Source organism: Berghia stephanieae, chromosome 6, assembly GCF_034508935.2.
Source record: "Berghia stephanieae isolate SIO BIC M18660-M18661 chromosome 6, UCSD_Bste_1.3, whole genome shotgun sequence".
Lineage (NCBI taxonomy): Eukaryota > Metazoa > Mollusca > Gastropoda > Nudibranchia > Aeolidiidae > Berghia > Berghia stephanieae.
Genome location: NC_088365.1, coordinates 61,257,921 through 61,281,645, shown reverse-complemented (window position 1 = coordinate 61,281,645; position 23,725 = coordinate 61,257,921). Strand labels below are relative to the sequence as shown.

Sequence of the window (23,725 nt, the reverse complement as noted above, 5' to 3'; positions counted from 1 at the left end):
ATTATTATTATTTTTTTAAAAAATTATTATTATTCTTATTGTTGTTGTTGTTGTTAATCATCATCATCATCATCATCACTACTACTACTACTACTACTGCTACTACTACTACTACTACTACTACTACTACTACTACTACTACTACTACTACTACTACTACTACAACTACGACGACGACCACAACCACTACCACCACTACTACTCAATAAAAAAACCCCAACAACAACAACAACAACAACAACAACAACTACTACTTCGACTACTACTACTACTACTACTACTACTACTACTACTACTACTACTACTACTACTACTACTACTACTACCATTTATACTGTCTACTATTAATACCACGACTATTGTCGCTGACTTTAACCAGCAACATCAAGTGGTCTACCTAAGTTATTCCAGAATTTAAGTCAGTCCAAAATGGGATTTAACTTTAATTTTATACAACCGTTTTGAGACAACGGGGGTCACAACATAATCTTTTTAATCGAAGTCAAAGTAACGGAAAACGCGAAGGTAAAGAGCAACCCATCGTCTGCTATGAGCTAACACACCGTGTCTCCCGTTAGCCTCGAATCAGACAGACAACGACTGCGCCTCACTGTGAGGTTAGTTGTGGCAGTGGCACAGTTACATCAAGGCCGTTGTGTTTTTTTTAACACACATAACTACAAACACACATCCTTGTACACAACGCATGAATTTATTTCTGTAAATGGAGGAGCCTAAATAACATGTTTACTTTGAAATTTCGCATGGTAAGTGATTACTTTTATTATAATTATTTATTCATGTTCCCTAAAAATCATGTTAATACATCTATGTGTTGTGTATGTAACTGTTAGGATTGGTAAGAATGGAAAGAAGATCGAATCGTGATCTCTCCGTGTCAGGAATTTCGTTTTTTGTCTGCTGAAGCGGCCAACTTCCTCTTAGGAGCGTTCCTCTTATTTTCCGGTGCTTTGTAAACCCATAAATTCCTCCAGAAACACTCGCTATTACTATTAACCTGATAAGTATAAGGTTATGTAGACAGTAGCTATTGTTCTCTTTTTATATGTAATATTAATGCCATCATCGTCATTGTAAATTTTATTCTAACTTCTTTTGATTGATTAACTGCATCTCTTACAAAATAAAATACTCTTACTCTCACTCTCAGATAAACGAGACGTTTTTATTGATTTTTAGATTTAGCTTTCGACGGTTTTTGATTTTAAATGAAATTTTGATGACATTCAGATATTTTTGGCCTCATTGTTTGATTTTTTAGCGTTATTTTTTTCTTCCATTTCCTCCGATTATGTTTTTTCTCTACCTCCTGTCCCTCCCCATCCTCCTCCTCTTCACTTCTTTTTCTTCTTCTTCTTCTTCAATTCATTTCCAAAGAGTTGCATTCCAATGATTATCTACAAATATAAGGATTTCAATTTTAAATTGAGCTTTTCTATAGTGCCATATCCACTAAATGTGCTCAAAGTGCTTTACAAGGGTCCCTGGCCAACAGCAACATTTAACATTTAGGATGGGACATCATAATTATAATTTTTTTCGGACAGAGACAACGCTGTTAATGGCCAGGTACTCATTTTACACCTGGGTACGATGAGAGAAGGTGAGTAAAGAGCCTTTTCCAAGGAATCAACTCTGCGTGGAGTGAGGCTCGAATCCAGGACCTCCGATCCGAAAGCGAGTGTTCTACCACTAGACCACATAGCCGTTAAAAATGTGAACCACTGTCGGGGTGACTTAGATGCTAAAATTTGAATTTTGATGATAGCAAATATGTAAAAAACAAAGTAGTCCTTCAGAGCCATGAGGCCCATGGAGCCAGAGTTTATCCCAGTTTCTGTAGCATGAAACAGACAAAAGCAATTGCTTGCTACTCTTTGGATAGGACGCTAGTTTATCGCAAAGTACTCTCCACCAGTTATAACAGACCCAGCTACCCTGACTACTTGGTGGACGAGGGGGTCCGAAAATTAGATCGAGTGCAGCTGGATTGATCTCGGTACCTTTGTTTGTGAAGCGAGTGCTCTACCAACTAATCTATCGGGGAAAATATGAAAATGTGCATAAAATTTGTTTGTTTTAATGACGAGAATGGATATCATTCCTTGAAGTGATAGAAATTGAACATTTACATTTCTAGCCAATTTGACTTCACAACCCCATTTCGGTGTCTGGCTCACCCCGGCATAATAAAATACCGTTTTGATGCTGTAGGTCACAACAAATATGATCTTGATAGGGTTTTAAACATCCTGATTTTGAGATGGATTTTTTTTTGGTTTGACTTTGATGTTTCGGTGAGATTGATAATAATTTACGCAAATTGTCTTGTTGACGTGCACTTATTTGGAGGTCTGATAACCCAATTCATTATTGGCTCATTATTGTATGGAAATTTTTTTTAAAATGACACCAAGTATTGTCCATTACGGCAATGTTAAACTAGGCCCATATTTGAGTTCAGATGTCAGATCTGCATATATTTTCAAGTCGCTCTTTGTCATAATATCGACTTAATCTGACAGTCTTTTTTATTGTTCTATAAGTATATGGCATGATTTTTATTTAATTTCAAACCAATGTTTTGATGGCAATGTCTTATATGACATTCATGTCACCCTGATTATATTAGAGCCAAAACATTTTTTATTTTTATGCTACAGAGATTTGCATTTTTCGAAAATTAAAATAATGATCATAAACATAATTCAAGCCTTTCCACGTGAATGAATGCTGGCACAACTGGGTCTTGCTTATTCTTTTGGGAATATTTCTGGATCTTCCTATACGTTGAGGAAAAAAGCACAAAATTCATACAACTCTCATATAACTACAGGAGTCTAAGAAAAAATATTTTTTTGATTTCATGGATAATGGATAATGTATGTTTACGGCTTTATGTTAGGAAGTCACAGTTACTCCTCATCTGCTTTAGGACTAAAACTAAAATCTTGAATTATCTCTTCTGCTTTTCAAAGTGATTCTAAGCTGCTAGAAGCTGTGGACTGTCACAAGTAATAAACAAAAATGAAAATAACAGCTTCATAGAGAAGAGGGGGAACCTGCAAAATTTCTGGTCGTCAATCGGGAATTTAGTCATGTATTTATATCTTTATTGTTTTTTTTTGTTTTTTTGTTGGCTGAAGAAGGGTTTTGAGCCCGAAACTTTCCGTGTCGGGATTTTTTAAAATTATTTTTTTTTAAGTTGCTATATTCATTTTATGTTTATCACTCCTCTGCTTTTGAGTAAGGTCTCAAGAAATCTTCTTGAATTCTTCATTATTCTTATAGTCAGTTAATAAATTTGGCAAGTAAGTAGAGGTAATTTATTTAAAGCTAGAGTAATGAATATTTACCTCATTGTGCTATTAGAAGGAAAAATAAATAATTATAGAATACATATATATTATTGTTCTCGTGATGCGCACTCTGATAACCAAAGGCAATTATAGCTCGATTAAAAATTACAGTTACAGCACAAGGTTAACTTTACATAATGTTCTTATTAGCCCCTACAAATTTGAACCAGCTACCCAATCACTGTTGGATGAACAGGGTTAGTGGGGGGGGGGGGGGGGGGGGGAAGGGTCGGAAAATAATCTGGTCTGCACCAGGGATTGATCATGTCCCTTTTGCATGTGAAGCGAGTGCTCTATCAACTGAACTATCTGAACCTCCCCCCCCCCCCCTCCTCCCTTTGCTTTTGAAACCTACTATTCAATTGTAACAATCATGGGTGCCAGTTTTCCGGTTCATGCCGGATTCCGGTTTCGCGATATCTCGAAGTCAAATACCTCCGGTTTCATTGTTTTGAGTAAAATAACCTAATAACATAAAAACAGTGATGAAATAAGAGTAAAGTTTAGGCCGCATTTTCAGTTGGAACATTTTCAGGTTTGGCAAAGTGTCGAGATTTTAGTTTCAGGTTTCAGCACTTCTTCCTGCTGGCACCCATGGTAACAATTGGATTCTAATATTATATTATGTCCTTGACCAGAGGGATCAAAATTATGTCAGCAAATTTATCCGTGATAATCCCTTTACATAAATCAAAATTGAGAAAATCATCTTTTCCTGAAGGACGTGGGTTATTAAGATTATCCCAGCTTTGACAGTTGCCAGTGTTATGTATCTGGCTGGAATTAATTTTAATTAATTCGTTAGCTCCTTCTCTCTGTGACCTGTTTGATTCCCAATATTGTAATATATATGGACTTTAAAATATTTCTTTCTTACGTCACGTCACCCACCGTCTTAAATCGCTATATTGTTGTATCGGAATGGGATTGGGACTTCAGACCCAGGGCTGGCGGAGTCGGTTATTTTTAAACCGACTCCGACTCCAGCCTTGATACCGACTCCGACTCCCGACTCCGACTCCTCAAGCATAGTATTAATAGGTAATAATATGCAACCAACACTCGCAGCTACTTTTAGCTTTTCCCCAGTATATGTATTATAACAATACAAGCCGCTTCATATTTGATATTGCATCATGAAAAGTACAAGCTCTTCTACACATTGAATGATATAAAAATGCAATGTCTGAAAGTGGTAAGGAGTCGGAGTCGGGACTTCTAAAACCGACTCCGACTCCGACTCCACCCTCAAACAACCGACTCCTACCGACTCCGACTCCGACTCGCCAGCCCTGTTCAGACCTCCCATGGTGGTGGGCAGGAGGGTCCCTTTTGATGTGTCTTCTATCCATGTCTGGGGATCTGTTTTCATTCACCATTGGTTGCTTTTGACATTGCCAAGTTTTTTTCCCCGTGGTCCTGAAAGGGATCCTTAACTGAGAGGGAAGCACTTGAATGTATTGTTTTTTTTTCTTTTCGGATTGGTGATAAGAAGTTTTTTCCCTTGTAAATCACATCTCTGTATTCTAATACTTTTAAAAAGAAGTTTTGAATGATACTTTGAAAACATTAGTGAGTCTATTCTTCAGAGCAGGATCTTTTGCTTGTTATCTGGATAGGACTCCTAGGTAATGCCAAATAGGCACATTGATAGATTGCTCATAGAATCACCTGTTCCCTGTTTGAAACATCATTACTATTATTGTTATTATTATTATCATCATCATCATCATCACCTGCCGCGCTGTATTGCCTTAAGCAAGTCACCTCGCCTTAACTCACTTTGTGGCGTTGCACTGCGGCTGATACTTGGTTGACTCATTCAAGCCTTCCCTTGAAATAGAGCCTCAAGACAAATTTCCCCTTGGGAATGAATTATAAAGGGAATGTTTATCTATTTTTTTGTTTTGTTTTTGAATTACAGAAAAATGATTATTAGATAAATACAATAATAATAGTCACAAGTTTGCGCTCTAGTTTTATTTTTATTTATGGCACAACCAAAAACAAATAATAAATCTAAAGTCTTACTCACTTAATTACTTATCTGAACCAGCGATCACCTGAGCTCTAGCCCTTCGGTCCGTGTGCCATGACGTAGAAGTTAGACGTCTTTTGTAGTTGTTAAATCTAAGGTCAAAGGGCATTTATTAGGTAGTCGGTATAGCTTTAAAAAAATAAAATAAAAATAAAAGATAAATTATATCTTTTTAAAGTTTTATGTTGGAAGTGAAATACAATCCAATGTCTTTGGTCAGAAATCCGGGGGATTAGAAACAATAGACGTTGTCATTTCTCATCTGATCTGCTACTGGTTTTTCCCCCCTAGCATCTTTTTTTTTTTCTTTTTTCTTTATTCTTCCCCTCCTCTTCTCAAATTATTCTGTCATGTCCTTCTTCTCTGCTGGTTTATCCGGTTCGTTTGTAGTTTGTTGTTGGTTAACGCAGAGGTGACGAATCACCTTGCAGATTAAAATGAGAGCTCTTTTCGTTGCAGATGTACAAACAGTCAGCCGCGGTTGTTTACATTGTTCTTTTGTTGATTAAAATAAAGAAAAAAAAAAAGAGTTTGTTGTGTGAATGTGGGTGCGTGTGTTTGTGTGTGTGTTTGTGTGTGTGTGTGTGTTTGGGTGTGTGTGTGTGTGTGTAACTTCAACGTCATTAGGTACAATGTATCTGTTGAATGGGTATTAATATTTATTTTGTCTTACCGCATGACATAATATTATTATGAAAAGAATAACGATAAATATTGAATTGCAGGCTTCGTATTATAAGACGAAGACGGATACTGTGGACGTTTCGCGTTTCCCCTTTATCAACAAAACAGGATGAATGAAACACTACGCACGGACGAATGTGTATTATTTCATTTATATCTCATTATCTCATTCGTTTGTAGTGTTTCATTCATTCTGTTTTGCCGATAAAGGGGAAACCCCGAAACGTCCACAGTATCTGTCTTCGTCTAATAAATTGAAGCTTACAATTCAATATTTATCGGGTTTTATTTTTCCCTCGAGCTTCAAGCAGCAACATTTTCATAATAATTTTACAGGAGGTCATTTATTTATGAACATAATTTAGCCCTATCCCCCCCTCCCTTCCCCTCCCCCTCCCCCCCCCCTCCCCTATTATATTCTTTTCAAAGCTAAGGATTGTTGAAATAATAATATTGTATGCAAAAATGTTATGTTGATTTTTTGTCTCAAAAAAAAAAAAAAATTAATATGTAAATAATTTTTTTGAAAAATCAAAAGAAAGAAAGAACAGAAAAAAAACCGAATATAAAATAATAAATAACGAAGAAAAAATAATACAACTGAATTGACTACGGTTGTAATATGGATTTCAAGCATGACGTAACGATAGTAACTCTAGTCGGCCATGATTTCAAGCCATTTACGTAAGAGCACTGTTACAGACAATACTGCAACTACGTATAAGTATGGTTTTTATCAAATACTTTAATAATACTAGTAAGTATACTATATTAGGGGATTTTTATCTGCGGATTTAACGTGTGTAGACCTACAAGGAAGTGCCATTCTGATTTTACGAGATAAGAAGAGTTTGTTAAAGGCCATAATAAATTAGTGCGGGGCGGTCCTTGGCAAGTTTAAGGACCACGGTCCTACGGTCCTTGGGAAATGAAGACCGCAAGGACCGGTCCTAGGACCGGTCCTTTTCGACATTGAACATTCCTGAGAGACTGTTGGAAATTCGAACCGGTTTGACCTTTGAGACCGTGGGATCGTTCATTCTTGAACCGTTAAAGACCGCTACACGATGAAAACCGTGGTCTACAGGAGTAAAACACATGGAGTAGTCACATTCATTTCAAATTGTAACCTAATTAGAGAAGAGGGGTGATGCCTTCTTTATTTGCTCACCGTACTTCATTGTTACTTCGATAATTTAATAAAATTTGAAATTTATCCCCATTAACGGAGATAATGGCATCGCCCAAGGCGTTGATCGAGTTGTTCGTGGCGTTGATACAAACACGCAACTCCTACCCCCCCCCCCCCTCCCCCCCCCCACACACACACATTAGAGGGCAGCGAGCATTGAAGAGTAAGAGAGAGACGTGAAGTTATAATAAGGGGGGGGGGGGTGGATGAGGTAATAAGAGGGGTCGATGGTGACTTTTCGCCAGATCTAACAAACTCAGCTACCCATTCATTGCTGAGTAGACAGGGATTCAGAAAAAACTCGACTGCACCCGGATCGATCTCTGACCCTTTGCGTATAAAGAGAGTGCTCTATCAACTGAGCTATCGGGGTCCCCAAATATTCTATTGGACTTTTTTAAAATTCAGACGTTATAACTGGGTTTTTTGGAAGGAAGAAACTAATGAAACTCATATTATTTGATTAGTAAAAACACCAAACGAAATTTTAATATTATTGTATTATTTTAAATGACAACACTGCGATAGAAAGGAGTGGTGACAAGAGATGGACAAAAGAAAACAAAAAATCGGATTTGCTACTTGCTAGGTTCGACACACACACACACACACACACACACACAAACACACACACACAAACACACACATCTTTAGTAGTCACATACATTTCAAACAATAACCCATTAGAGAAGAGGGGTCATGCCTTCACCATAGATCATTGTCATTGCGATCATTATGGTGTAGTAAATTTTGAAATTTACCCCGTATAATGGAATCGTCCAAGGCGTGCGCCTCCTGTTCCCCCCCATCTCACACACGAAAGGGCGGTTTGCGGAGTGGAGGTTGGTGGTCGTCTGCCTGTATGGTCGTCTGTGTCGTTTAGTGTATGGCAAAGGGGGGTGGGTGCGATTAATTAAGTGGGATGGGTGGTGATTGGTGGAAGATAGGCAACCGAAGGCAACGAATCGCTGGGGAAGTAGTAGGCTATGGCGCGAGACCGAAGGTGATCAGACCGGTCTTCAGCGCGGCACTAGTTGAAAGGTGATAAGAAGTGAGGACCGCCGCCGGTCTTCACTATGGGACCGATCCCCGGTTCACAGCTAAAAGACCGTGGGACCGGTCCACAAGGACCGGTCCTCAGCGCGGCACTATAATAAAACGTTTTGTCTTAGGATTGTTTTATTTTCTTCTTCTTCTTCTTCTTCTTCTTCTTCTTCTTCTTCTTCTTCTTCTTCTTCTTCTTCTTCTCTCTTTCCTTCTCTCTTCTTCTTCTTCTTCTCTTCTTCTTCTTCTTCTTCTTTTCTTCTTCTCTTCTTCTTCTTCTTCTTCTTCTTCTTCTTCTTCTTCTCTTCTTCTTCTTCTTCTTCTTCTTCTTCTTCTTCTTCTTCTTCTCTCTTCTTCTTCTTCTTCTTCTTCTTCTTCTTCTTCTTCTTTCTTCTTCTTCTTCTTCTTCTTCTTCTTCTTCTTCTTTTCTTCTTCTTCTTCTTCTTCTTCTTCTTCTTCAGCTTCTCTCTCTGTCTCTCTCTCTCTCTCTCTCTCTCTCTCTCTCTCTCTCTCTATCTCTCTCTCTCTCTATCTCTCTATCTATTTCTCTCTCTCTCTCTCTCTCTCTCTCTCTCTCTCTCTCTCTCTCTCACGTGATGATTTTAATCGATTCTTGTTTGAACTAAAAGTTTTCTGGTGAAATTTTAATTCAATTATTGATAAAATAGAATTTTTAAAAAAATATATAATTCCCTTTATTCATCCCCAAGGGGAAATTTGTCTTTCGGGATCTATTCCAATGAAATAATAACCCAGGCGTGAGCCGCAGTGCTGTAGCCGCGCAAAACAAGCTAGAGCTAGGTGACCTGCTCAAGGCCACGCAACGAAGTGGGTCGTCGAGCTCGGTACCTATTGGGTACGAACCAAAGACCATACCGCTGAGCCACGCTGCCCCATAATATGTATATATTACTTTAGGTACACCGTGTATTTAATTATAGATAGAATGCACTCAGGTCTTTGTTATTGTTTTTGTTATCCGCGTTTATGAGTAATTCTCACTAAACTGTATTATACAGACTATAAACGTTCGAGGTTACATATAGTTTTGCGTGTTGGTCCGTTGTACTTCCGGATGACAATTTTGTGAGCTTCTTAGCTAAGCGCATACTATCTATATCTAACACAAGCTGAAGAGTTGATAGGAGGTGTTGCATATATTATACTAAGAGATCGTTTGTTTCTGATACAACGGGGGGCTGGTGCGTGCATTTCTGGTATATAATAATAATATATAGTATACATCCTAACGGTGTGTGGTGTTTGATGCCACTACGTTTGATGTCGGCCTTTCCAATGTAAACACGTTGTTCGGAGGGATGGGGGATGATGAGTGAGGTGTTGGATATTGGGTTGAAAATGTTGATACTGCTCCTGCCGCTGATGAAAATAACAAAAAAAAAATAAAAATAAAAAAAAAAAGAAAAAAGATAAACAAAAGTGCCTGAAGCGGGGCTCGGATTCGGGCAGAGTGCATGCAATGCCCTAACCACTCGGCCACTTCATCACACGTGAAGCTGCAACTATTTTGGACTGGATTGGATTTTAGACTAGTCCAAAACATACCGCCATTTTTGGGACGTGACGACGCACGGTAGCGCGCGTAAGGATGTTCCTTTTACTTACTTATTCTAGTAGGTCTCGCTCTTTTGAAAAGTTGGTCGCTTTAACTTTGTCTGTACCATGGCAACCAGGAGACAGCTTGTCTCAATCTTCACCTGTTCATAGCGCGCAACTGAATTAAAGCCAACTGTTCCTTGACATAAAAAACAAAACAAACAAAAACAAATTGAGCTTTTATATAGCGCAATATCCACTAAGCGTGCTCAAAGCGCTTTAGAGGGAGATCCTGGTCAACAACAGCAACACGTAATATGTAGAACGAGACATGACGTCTGTTAGGCGATGATACTGTCTTCTTTTTTACGACAGAGACAACGCTGTTGACGGCCAGGTACTCATTTTACACTTGAGTGAGATGAGAGAATGTGAGTAAAGAAGCCTTTTCCAAGGAGTCAACTATGTGCCAAGGGAGGCTCGAACCCAGGACCTTCCGATCCGAAAGCGATCGTCATACCACCAGACCACATAAACACACATTGAATATTAAAATTTTTAAAATTTTATTTTGAATTTATATTCTTAACCTCCTCTAAGTGACCAGCTGTACATTAATCTACACTTTATTTGGCACGACAGACTGTAACTAGTCGGTATCACTCGAGGGATTTGCTTTAAAAAAAAAAAAAAGGGGGGGGGGGGGGGAGGATGGAAACTTCACAAAGAAAGAAAAATCACATAACGTGAACGTTAACAAAAAATAGACAGTATTAAGTTAACGATTATCGTTCCCAACCTACAACGATCATCGACACGAACGACGAGGAAGAATACGAAGATCTGTCCTCATTCAGACAGTCAGAGTAGTCTTTGGACAGATCTTCGTTTTCTTCCTCGTTCGTCGATCGTTGTCGTGTATTATTGGGAACACGAATCGTTAACCTGCTAATGAATACGACACTGGATACGGCTATGAGATAACCGGATGGTGTTGTTAAAATTAAGGCGAATGAATCATTGAAGCTTCTACTTCTTCAACTTGTTCTTTTGTTTTTTTTTGTTTTGTTTTGTATTTTTTTTTTTAATATACTTTTTTTTCGAGCTTCAATCAGCAGCCTTTGTATTTTTATACCTTCACTCATTCACTCACTCACTCACTACTCACTCAATCCCATGACCAGTTAGCAAGTTGATGTCGGGGGGGGGGGGGGGGGGGGGGGGGGGTGCAGACTTCACAACCTTACGCCATTCGTCAAGGTCTCTGGCCATTTCCAGTAGTGGCTAAGATGCTGCATTAGACCTGAGAGAATCAACTTCAGACACTTTCTAGTCTTTTTTGTTTTGTTTGTTTTTGTTTTTTGTTTGTGTCTTGTTTGTTTTGTTTTGTTTTGCCGCCCTTCCCCCTCACTTAAGCAAGATAATTAACCATCAATTTGCTCACTCGGGCAACGTGGGTGATTCCTGTTGACATTAGAGGTTTGCTAGAAGTTTGCAGGGAATTACACATATCCTATCACAGAGTGCATAGCCGACTTGAGTTAAATTTGCCGCGCGACGGGCGTAATTTAATTACACATTTTTCAAGGACCTTTATTTCTTTTTCTTTTTTTTTTTTTACAAAAAATAAAATTTTGAAATGATAAGCTTAATAAAAAAGAATGTTTATCTTTTTTAGCCTTTGGAGGCTATGTGTGTGTGTGTGTGTGTGTGTGTGTGTGTGTGTGTGTGTGACTTGTCGGTTCGCACTTGCACTTGCACAGAACAAGAAAGAAGAAAGGATGAGCAAGCGATTAGAGGTGAAGGCGCTGATGATTTTAGAGCAGCATAGGAAACATGAAGCAACAGGCAATAAAGGAAGTGCAGAAAAAATGAAAATGATGTTTGGGCGTATCCGCTTTCTCTGGCTGATTTGGCTCTCTTTCTCTCTCTCTCTCTCTCTCTCTCTCTCTCTCTCTCTCTCTCTCTCTCTCTCTCTCTCTCTCTCTCTCTCTCTCTCTCTCTTTCTTTCTGTCTGTCTGTCTCTCTATCTTTCCCTCTCCTTTCCCTCTCTCTCTCTCTCTCTCTCTCTCTCTCTCTCTCACTCTCTCTCCTCCACCTTCCTAGCTAGCTAGCTTGGCTTGAGCTTATCTTCTCTCTCTAGCTATGAAAATATTATCTTATCTTACCAGGAAACGACTCGGCAGGGGATTGTTTGTATTTGTAAGGACAGACGGAAGAGGGGGATAAAAAGTGGCATTGATATGGCTTTGTGTACCTTTCATCAAATTTATTGCTCTTTTCTTATTCAATAAAATATATTTGTTTGTTTATTTATTGCCTTTAATTTATAAGAAGAGCTTCTTGAAGTAGCCGGCTTTGTTCCGCTTCTGTAACGCTCGTCTCAGTTTTGCGGTATCTTCTCTCTCTCTCTCTCTCTCTCTCTCTCTCTCTCTCTCTCTCTCTCTCTCTCTCTCTCTCCTCCCCCCCCCCCACTTTCTATCCACTTTAAAAATTTAGTTCTGACTATATCATTTTCTGCTCTTTTTACAATGATATTATTCACCTATGACGCAAAGAAAAGCACATGCATTTGAATGACTGCGCGTTTCGTGTTTTTCATTTAGAAGAAAAGGGGGGGGTTAAAAAAAAAACCACAAAAACAAAAACAAAAAAAAAAAAAAACAAAAAAAAAAAAAAACAACAACAAAAAAGAAACCCAAAACAACAACTATTTTATTGAAAATCTAACGGAAATACTTTTTAAAAAAAATAAATAAATTCATGAGATTTTACTCTTCGCTCCGGTCTTTATAATGGGAGTTTCTGTCTTTCAAATCCTTGCTTGGTACACGGTGTGTCTCAAATTTCCGCTATTTAGCGGATTTCCGCTATTTCAAGTCCTCTGCTATTGTCTTAGTTCAGCGTGGGCTGGAGGCCCTCAGTAGTATCAATACATCTTCAAATAACAAATATCATTGTACACAGTCTGGTTGCAAGGGGCTTATCCATGTTTATTAGTTCTTTCATAATTCTCTCTCCCCCCCCCCTTCTGTATGGTATGATTTGTATGTAAGTAATTCTATATTTTACCAGTATTGCTATTAATGAGGGCATAATATTGCTTCGAAGTGGCCGACTGGTTAAGAAGGCGTTGCACTGTGATCCGGAAAGTCCCGGATTCGAGTCCCGCTTCAGGCACTTTCGTTTTTTTTTTTTTTTTTTTTTTTTTTTTTTCCATGAGCAAGATGATGAACCCCAAATTTATTGCTCACTTGGACTGCATGGGTGATTGTTGTTGACATCAGACATCCTGTGTGCTGGATTATCTATCTTCATTCCTTCGTGGAATGCGGAGGCGACTGTATCTTATGGGGCCGTGGCGGAAGGGCGTATTCTTATTTAAAAAAAAAAATCTTTTTAATTGCTTCTCTTTAGTTATGATAACACGAACTGTTGAATATCCATCATCTTATTTATAACTTCGATATTTATAATTTGTGTGTGTGATGTGTGTGTCTGTTTGCGTATATGTTTTTCCCTCTTTGTATATATCGGACATTAGCCCGCACATGCATAAACTAATTTCCACATTCGCCCAAACTTCAACAACTCACAAAAAACATTTTATGTATTATTATTTTCGTTGTTGTGGTACCGATCATTAAAAAATAATAATTGGTTAATGTAAAAAGTAACCCCGGGTATAGATAGAATGCGCTTGGCCAAAGAGTTCACAACATTGCCATCCGGAAGTATAACGGACCAACACACAAACTCTGTGTAACCATGAACTTTTATAGTCTGGTTAATACAGTTTAGTGAGAACAACTCACAAACGCGGATGGCAAAAACAATAACAAAGGCCTGAGTGGCGTCATCTGCATACTATCTGTAGTCGGTGTAAGGGTTGAGTGAGTTAAGACGACGAATGCCATAATATTAAAGATATAGTTGATTGTAGTCAGTGTAGTATATAGGTAGAGTGGACATATGGGAGTTGTTTATCTAATCCAGCAGGAGGTCAGAGGTCAGCTGGCTGCTGGGTCAGGCGGGAGTGACCCAGTGTGAAATTTAGTACCCCCCCCCCCCCCCCATTAATACTGGTTATTATCATGGGTTGTTTTTGTGTTTTTGGGTTTTTTTCCCCCCTCTAGTATAAAATGGAGCAGATGTGAGATGATGATGGTGATGATGATGATGGTGATAATGTTGATGATGATGATGATGCTGTTGATGGTGGTGATGATGATGATGATGATGATGATGCTCATGGTGATAAGTTGGACATGCCCTGCTGTTTCTATTCGCTCTTCTGTCCAAATTGTAGAAAGTAATGAACAAAGATGAATTAAATCGCTTGGAAAAAGAACAAAAAAGTGACCCATCGTTTTAAAACGGTATTATGTCGGGGTGAACCAGTTGTTAAAAAGTCACGTTATATCGAAACTGGCCAAAAAATGTGATTCATTAGTATTCAGCATACTAAATTATAATATCGATTCTCTACAATAAAACATTAAAAAAAACAACTCAAAGTAAGTCTGATACTTCTGGCTTTAAATTCAATTTTCGTTATCTTAATCATCCCGACATAATACCGTTTTGAGGCGAGAGGTCACACAAATATTTTAAAAAAAAAGTTTTCCCATGGTGTTAACACCTGTCGGTTCCCCTATCTTGTAATCTGAAATACTTCAAGGATTTCATCTTTGATAAGCCGATCCGAGCCACAAACAAGTTATGATAGTATGATATATTGTTGTATTATTATTATTATGCCGGCACAGCAGCTAATGGGTAACAAACACTGAAACAAAGGAAATCAAATTTCATCCATTACTTGAGCTACTTGAGCTATTTTATATAGCGCAATATCCACTAAACGTGCTCAAAGCGCTTTACACGGGGTCCCTGGCCAACAGCAACACGTAAAATTTGGAACGGGACATGACGCCTGTTAGGCGATATTACAAATTTTTGTTTGGACAAAGACAACGCTGTTAACGGCCAGGTACTCGTTTTACACCTGAGTACGGTGAGAGAATGTGAGTAAAGAGCCTTCTCCAAGGACTCAACTATGCGCCGAACGCGAGGCTCGAACCCACGACCCTCCGATTCGAAAGCGAGTGTCATACCACTAGACCACATAGACTCATTACTGCTGAACTTTTATTATAAGAGAAATCATATTATAATTAATATTATCACGATGCGATTTTTCTTCTCATCACTGTTTATTTTGTTGGTCAAGCGTCCTCCCCCCACCCCTGACTCTCTATCTATCTATCTATCTATCTATCTATCTGTCTATCTATCTATCTATCTATCTATCTATCTATCTATCTATCTATCTATCTATCTATCTATCTATCTATCTATCTATCTATCTATCTATCTATCTATCTATCTTTCTGTCTATCTATACATCTATCCATCCACATACCTACCTACCTACCTACCGATCTATTTATCTATCTATCTATATATCTATCTATATATATATATCTATCTATCTATATATCTATCTATCTATATATTTATCTACCTACCTGTCTATCTATCTATCTATCTATCTATCTATCTATCTATCTATCTATCTATCTATCTATCTATCTATCTATCTATCTATCTATCTATCTATCTATCTATCTATCTATATATCTATCCGTCTATCTATCCATCTGTTCTTCCACCCACCTGTCTGTTTTTCTGTGTAAACCTGCACTTACCTGTCTTCAATATTATAATCTGTTCGACTTGTCGTCGGTGATCTCTTTTGATTGGACTCGCCGTCGTTCAATATTGTGTTTGGACACGTTTACATTGTTATGATTACGAGAGCGTGTTGGCTTCTTCGGGTTATTAATTTTATGACATGACATTTTTTCTGCTCTTATCAACGAGACCAGTACTGCGTGACCTTGGCGAATACTTCCTTGTTGTTCTCCCTCTCGAGGCGGACCAAAACGTCGAGATAACAACAGCTATCTGTGAAAAAAATACCTGAAAAAAACAAAACCCGACCTAAACAAAAAAAGTTTAACACAAAAAAAATCGCTACGAACCCCGACAAGTTAAAAAAAAAACATTCTATTCTTCTGTCGTGTACATCATTTTTCTTGATTTTTTTTTTTCTTCTGATGGTCAAAGCCTGATTTTAAAAAAATGTCAATGAAGAAAAGCCCATTTTTGAATGTATATTATGTTTATTATTTATTTTGTCAAAGAAAGTAAGTGCCACTGCTTTCAAAATTAACCAGTAGATTTTTGACCAATGAAATCGTGGAATTTGTGACAATGACACACCTTCACCCTTGCTCGGACAAACATGAATGTAAACGTGACTGGAATCGACCTCTCTTTGATCAGTGTTATTGTTTTTATACCGCCAGATGGGCGACTAGTTATCACACGATTTTCTCGATCAAACTCAGGTCTTTGTTATTGTTTTTTGCCATCCGCGTTTATGAGTAATTCTCACTAAACTGTCGGAACCAGACTATAAACGTTCATAGTTACACATAGTTTTGTGTGTTGGTCCGTTATACTTCCGGATGGCAATGTTGTGAGCTCCTTAGCCAAGCGCATACTATATATACATGATTTATGTGTCGGCACGTTATATCTGACAGGCGGATGTTGTGAGTATTTTGGCTTAAACGCAAAGCATCTATAAGTATTCTAACTGTTTGGTGTATCTCATCACAATGTTGAGACCGGACACGGTGTCACCACCATAATGTGTTAACGATAAACCCCACACGGAATGACTAAACATAAAACGCTCATCAAATTATTTAGGTATTTGGCATTAGGACGTTTCTACACTGACAAAAAAACAAACAAACAAAAAAACAACAAAAGCTTTCCTATTTTTTTTTTTTTTTTTACATTTTGTTCAGAAATTAAAAGAAAACATTAACACATTAATTAAAATACATTTATATCAATGGTCAGCGGATCAAACCTCTGAAGTCCCGAGACAGAGATAGAGAGAGAGAGAGAGAGAGAGAGAGAGAGAGAGAGAGAGAGAGAGAGAGAGAGAGAGAGAGAGAGAGAGAGAGAGAGAGAGAGAGAGAGAGAGAGAGAGTGTTTATGATCTGTTTATTATTATTACCATTATTGTTAAGGGCCGTATTTTATGATGAAAGCTAGTGATTTTTATCATTGATTTACGTCATAATCCTTCCCTCTTTCCTCCTCCCTCCCCCCCCCCCTTCCTCCCCCTCCCCCCCCCCCCCCCCCCCCCCCCCCCCCTTCCTCCATTGACGCGGAAAAGAGACCTTGATTAGGATGAGATTCACTGCAACCACCTTCACCACCTCCACCGCTACTACGAATACTTCTTTTGCGACTACTACTACTACTACTACTACTACTACTACTACTACTACTACTACTACTACTACTACTACTACTACTACTACTACTACTACTACTACTGCTACTACTACTACTACTACTACTACTACTACTACTACTACTACTACTACTACTACTACTACTACTACTACTACTACTCATACTACTACTACTACTACTACTACTACTACTACTACTACTACTACTACTACTACTACTAGTACTACTGCTACTACTACTACTACTACCACCACCACCACCAAAACTACCACCACCACCTCCACCATCACCATCATCATCATGTTTATCATTGATTTGCGTCATAATCCCTTCCTTTTTCCCCATTGACGTATTATAGAGGCCTTGACGAGGATCAGATGTGTCGAGGGAAGAGACGTGTTAATGTTGACTTGGGCTATCTAATAGGCCTATTAGTTCCTCCAGTCATTTTAGACTAGATAAACCTTTCTTCTCTTCCTGTCCGTGCGGATTAACCCTTATCTGGCGGGGATCGACGTTGGTAGTATTGGTGATGATGACATCATACCCGCTGCTAAAAACTACTACTACTACTACTACTACTACTACTACTACTACTACTACTACTACTACTACTATTACTACTATTACTACTACTACTACTACTACTACTACTACTACTACTACTACTACTACTACTACTACTACTACTACTACTGCTGCTGCTGCTGCTACTACTACTACTACTACTACTACTACTACTACTACTACTACTACTACTACTACTACTACTACTACTACTACTACTACTACTACTACGACTACTGCTGCTGCTGCTGCTGCTGCTGCTGCTGCTACTACTACTACTACTACTACTACTACTACTACTACTGCTACTATTACCACTACTACTACTACTACTACTACTACTACTACTACTACTACTACTACTACTACTACTACTACTACTACTACTACTACTACTGCTACTTTTACTACTTTATTATTATTATTATTATTATTATTATTCCTTCTTATTTTCATTTTCAAAATTATCTATTTTACCTAATATTCATTTTTTTAAAAACATGTGTGGTACAAACGAGCATAGAACTATTGTATTTTGTTACAAATGTTCAGTGTAAAAAAAATAAATAAAATAAAACCGCAACAAAAAACAAAACAAACAAATAAACAAACGAAATTTTAAAAAGTGCATGTAGAGACGTGTTTGTGGGGGAGCCAATGAGCTATTTATAAGAGCTTGCTTGGCACAGAAAAATGAAGGGCTTCAAGTTTCCAACCATTATAGGGCGTGAGTCATAACGCATAATTTGTAATGTCTATGTAATTGGGTAGGAGTTTGTGGGAATTGTTTGAAATGCATTTCTAATTTCTAACGTACTCGTCGCTCGGGTGGAGTCTTCTTCTTTATCGCTTCCTGATTGAAAGAGACCCGTCATCAGCTTCCAATTTTTGTTTTTGTTTTGTTTTGTTTCTCTGTTTGTTTTAACCCTCTCTTTACCAATTGTATGAAAAAAATCGTCACATTCGTTACGATACAACCAACATTTATGTTATTCAAAAATTTAAATTTCTTTTCTACATCATAAAATTTAAAGAAAATGAATAATGTGTCGTAGAGCATGTTTTACCAAAGAAATTATGTATCGCAAGAACTTACTGCTATTGTGAATGAGTGATAAAAAAAAATAAAAATTTTTGTGTTAGTTGGCTGTGAAGTTTTGTGGAAAATCCTGAAAATGGCTGGTAAGGAGAGGGTTAACATGCTTCTTGCCAGTCAGTCTTTTTGAAGTGTCTCTTTTTTAAAAAAAAATGTCTTTAAGTGATGTGAAGCGGATGGAATAAGCTGTGGGTTGTAAATAAGTAATGAACAGAAATGAATAATAATATTTATGTATAACGGCTTCGAGAAAGAACAAAACGTGTATCAGAACACGGAACGTTTCGAGCTCAAAGCCTTACTTCAGTTATATAATATACAAAAGGGAGAAAAAATAATATCAATACATCAGTTTAAAATCTAGATAGAAATTCACTCTGGATTTTGAGTGATGTGTGTATTAATGTCTTAATTATCTTTGTTTTTGGCTGAGCAAGGGTTTTGAGTCCGAAACGTCCGTGTTTGGTATTTTGTTATTTTTTTTTTTTTTTTTTAAAGCTATTTTCTTCATTTTTTGTTCAGTAATTAAAAAGTCTGAACAAAAACTCGGTATTTAAAAAATTTGACCAGAAAAGTCTTCCTTCAAATTATTTTATCGATCGATTTAAATGAACTTCATCTTGGAGGGGGGCGGGGGAAGAAAAAATAACCCCGAAACAAAACAACAACAAAACCAAAAAAAAAAACAACAAAACAAACAAACGCGTTCGATTTTTAAAAAGAGTTTTTGCCAAGATGAGAGTCACTTTCAGTGGATTGATATTTGAAGGACGAGTTTTCTGGAAAAAAAAAAAAAAAAAAAAAAAAAAAAAAAAAAAAAAAAAAAAAAAAAAAAGACAAAGCAAAAAAAAACAAACAAACAATTCTCAAACCCGGGACTTCGCCGAGTATGTGTTGTCCAGGATGTTCCAGCGGTGAGACACGTCCGACTATAGATAGAATGCGCTTGGCCAAGGAGTTCACAACATTGCCATCCGGAAGTATAACGGACTAACACACAAACTCTGTGTAACCATGAACTTTTATAGTCTGGTTAATACAGTTTAGTGAGAACAACTCACAAACGCGGATGGCAAAAACAATAACAAAGGCCTGAGTGACGTCATCTTCGAACTATCTATACTATTACGGATGGGTGTGGTTGAGCCTGGATTCGGATATTTTATTTTTTTTTATAGATATATTCTTTTTCCATTTTCTTTTCTTCGTTTGTTTTTGTTGTGTGTGTTTTTTAAAAAGATGCGCTTAGAAGATTATACAACTCCCACATTTTTTTTGTTTTAATTTTTTTTTTCGGAATGGAATGGGTTATTTTGATCTTATTTCCACCGTGGTTAGGCTATATTTTGATTTCCTTTTTTAAAAAAAAATATTTTATTTTTTAAAGATAGTATCTAAGAATGCCATGAGATTCCGTGTGTGGAGAGGTTGATAACGTATAATATATTATAATTTTTATAGTAGCTAAGATACAATTCTCTTTCAACCGCGCTTATCGTTTGGGATGTGCGTCTATTTGTCATAAACTTTTGCTATGAATAATAACCCAACGATTAAAAAAAAAAAAATGATTACAGTGGTGGTGATAGGATGGAGATAAAGATAAAGGGAGTAAATCTGACTCATGACTTACTGAACAACACAAAACAAACGACGTTTCGGCCTTTGACCTTTTTCAAGTTACTACAAAATACATATATATTTATATTTATGTTAGATTCTCGTAACAATATAGGTGAAAATGTGTAAATGTATATATATATATATATATTATATATATATATATATATATATATATATATATATATGTGTGTGTGTGTGTGTGTGTGTGGGTGTGTGTGCATGCGTGCGTGTGTGCAATGGAAGAGAGAGAGAGAGAGAGGGAGAGAGAGAGAGAGAGAGAGAGAGAGAGAGAGAGAGAGAGAGAGAGAGAGAGAGAGAGAGAGAGAGAGAGAGAGAGAGAGAGAGAGAGAGAGGATAAGGTGTTAAAACACTCTTCGTTGTTAATGATCTTTACCCACACTCGTAACAATAATAGTATTTACAATACAATCATCATCAGCAGCTCCCCTGCCCTGCAAGGCAGACAAGAGATCAGGATCCCAGCCAGGGCTAACTTAGCTGTAGCTTTAGCTGCATGGATTAAAAACAGAGATACACAAATGAAATATTATCCTTTTCCAGTCTCGTATTAAACATTATAAATTATATGTATTAATCCACCCCCCCCCCCCATCCCCCTTTCTTTCTTTTTTTTTTTTCTTTTTCTTTTTCTCAACTATTTTGGGGTCAGCGGATTGTTGAAATACTTCACTAAAACGGGACGGGACACTGTCAAAACAAACGGAAGAGAGGAATGAATATGCGCGCAAAGCGCATAAAGGGTTGCCACTTTGGCGTTTTAATTACAAATTCAAAATAACATTTTAGCGTTTTTGGCGTTTTTTTTTTTTTGTTTGTTTTTGTTTGTTTGTTTTTGAACCTGTACCGCAGTACTCTGGAAAAACCCATATTTTAAAATTTGGCCGGAAAACTCGACCTTCAAATATCGATCGATTTAAACGCCATCATCATCTTGGCAAAAAACCCTCAAACTCAAACCCGGGACGTCGCCAAATTTTAAAATATATGTGTTTTTCCAGAGTACGGCAGAACCGGGATTTGACAATTTTGTCATTTTTGCCTTGTGCAGTTTTGTCAAATAAATCACTTAATGTCACCTTTTTGATAGGCAAAATGAACACGAAATTCATTTTAAAATATATAAAACCGGCGAGACGATTTGTGCGGCTATGTGGTCTAGTGGTATGACACTCGCTTTCGGATCGGAAGGTCCTGGGTTCGAGCCTCGCTCGGCGCATAGTTGAGTCCTTGGAAAAGACTCTTTTCTCACATTCTCTCACCGTACTCAGGTGTAAAATGAGTACCTGGCCGTTAACAGCGTTGTCTTTGTCCGAAAAATTGTAATATCGCCTAACAGGCGTCGTGTCTCGTCCTACATGTTAAATGTTGCTGTTGACCAGGGACCACTTGTAAAGCGCATTGAGCACGTTAAGTGGATATTGCGCTTTATAAATGCTCAAAAAAAAAATGATATTATGGATACTTACACATGGCAGCGGGGTAGGAATATGAAGACATATTTCCACGTTTATAAACATTTTAGCAGAAAAGATATGCCTGGAAAAAGTTTGGCATTTTTACAGATCATTTACCCATTTTTTCTGTGACATGTTTGGCATTTTTTTCTTGTTGTTGCAAGCCATATATGGCAGCCCTGAGACTATAATGTTATTATCATTTGTTTACCTAAGAAATAATTTTTAAAAATTCAGCTTTATATATAGCGCAATATCCACTAAATGTGCTCAACGCGCAAGGGGTCCCTTGTCAACAGCAACATTCAACAGGTAGGACATGCCGCCTGTTAGGCGATATTACAATATTCGGACAAAGACAACGCTGTTAACGGCCAGGTACTCATTTTACACCCGAGTACGGTGAGAGAATGTGAGTAAAGAGCCTTTTCCAAGGACTCAACTATGCGCCGAGCGCGAGGCTCGAACCCAGGACCTTCCGATCCGAAAGCGAGTGTCATACCACTAGACCTCATAGCACACCTACAGTGTAGTTTATTTAAGAATACACTGATGTCAGAGAATAAGGTATATGAACTGAATTTCACAAGTGGAAACACACAGAGCATAATAGAAATGAAGTGACTCTGTCGACTTGATTGTTGCACACTGTGTCTTCTATCCCCATTATTTCTGTTTTCCGAGTTGCTTTCTGACATTGTCTTTGAATGAGAATGCTTGGTTTTGTCCTGGCCCTTACCGAAGTCCTTTGCTGAGAGGGTAAAAGTCAAATGTTAATTTTTAGTTTTGAGAGATGGCATTTTTTTTTCCTCGTAAATCATTTCTTTGTTATGTATTCTTAGTTGTGTATTCTGTTTTGGATATATTCTATAAACAGTTGAGTGTATTCTTCTTAGTGAGATCCTCTGCTGGTGTCTGGGTGAGACTTTTAGGTAGTTTCAAACTGAGTAAAAAAATTGAGCATTTATATAGCGCAATATCCACTAAACATGCTCAAAGCGCTTTACAAGGGGTCCCTGTCCAACAGCAACATTAAACATTTAGGACAAGACATGACACCTGTAAGGCGATATTATAATTTTTTCGGACAGAGACAACACCGATGATGTGCTCCTGAATCTACATCTGTTCCCTATTTGAACAAATTCCCCTTTGTCTGACTTTCTCTCATGTCCCTCTAATTGTAATTGTAATCCTAGCATCTCATCACTATCTCATTTTCTTCCTTTATAATGGCGGTGAAATGACCTAAATGTGTCGCAAACGTCGTAAAGACCCTTATAAACATAAACACAAACTGTTAACGGCCAGGTACTCATTTTACACCTGAGTACGGTGAGAGAATGTGAGTAAGGAGTCTTTTCCAAGGACTCAACTATGTGTCGAGCGAGGCTCGAACCCAGGACCTTCCGATCCGAAAGCGAGTGTCATACCACTAGACCACATAGCCGCACACTTCCTACATTGACACCAAAGACTATTAATTGTTCATACTCCCGAAATCCCCCGACAGAACAGCGGCGGGATAACAAGACGACATGTTACAAAAACCGGGATGAACTTCCAAATTCATAGATGACTAACTGGTCACCGTATCACCCACCACATCTTAAATTAAGAAATTAAGGATCAGGCACCGGTGCAAGATCAAGAACTGAACAAGTGTGTGTGTAAGATGCCAGACAAAGCAAGAAAGAAAAATACAAGGGGAAAAAATCAGTATAT

At 37.8% G+C, this 23,725-nt stretch overlaps 1 protein-coding gene across 3 annotated transcripts in view; it reads left to right on the top strand.

Annotated features, from left to right (window-relative positions):
* Positions 1-587: 587 nt before the first annotated feature.
* Positions 588-23,725, top strand: part of LOC144975375 (uncharacterized) — a 104,819-nt gene continuing 81,681 nt past the window's right edge. For 2 of the 3 annotated variants that reach the window (XM_078919388.1, XM_078919387.1), the window contains exon 1: positions 588-767. The gene's annotated coding sequence lies outside the window, so the exon portion shown is untranslated. The remainder of the gene's footprint in view (positions 768-23,725) is intronic. The other variant, XM_078919386.1, reaches the window with a different exon arrangement.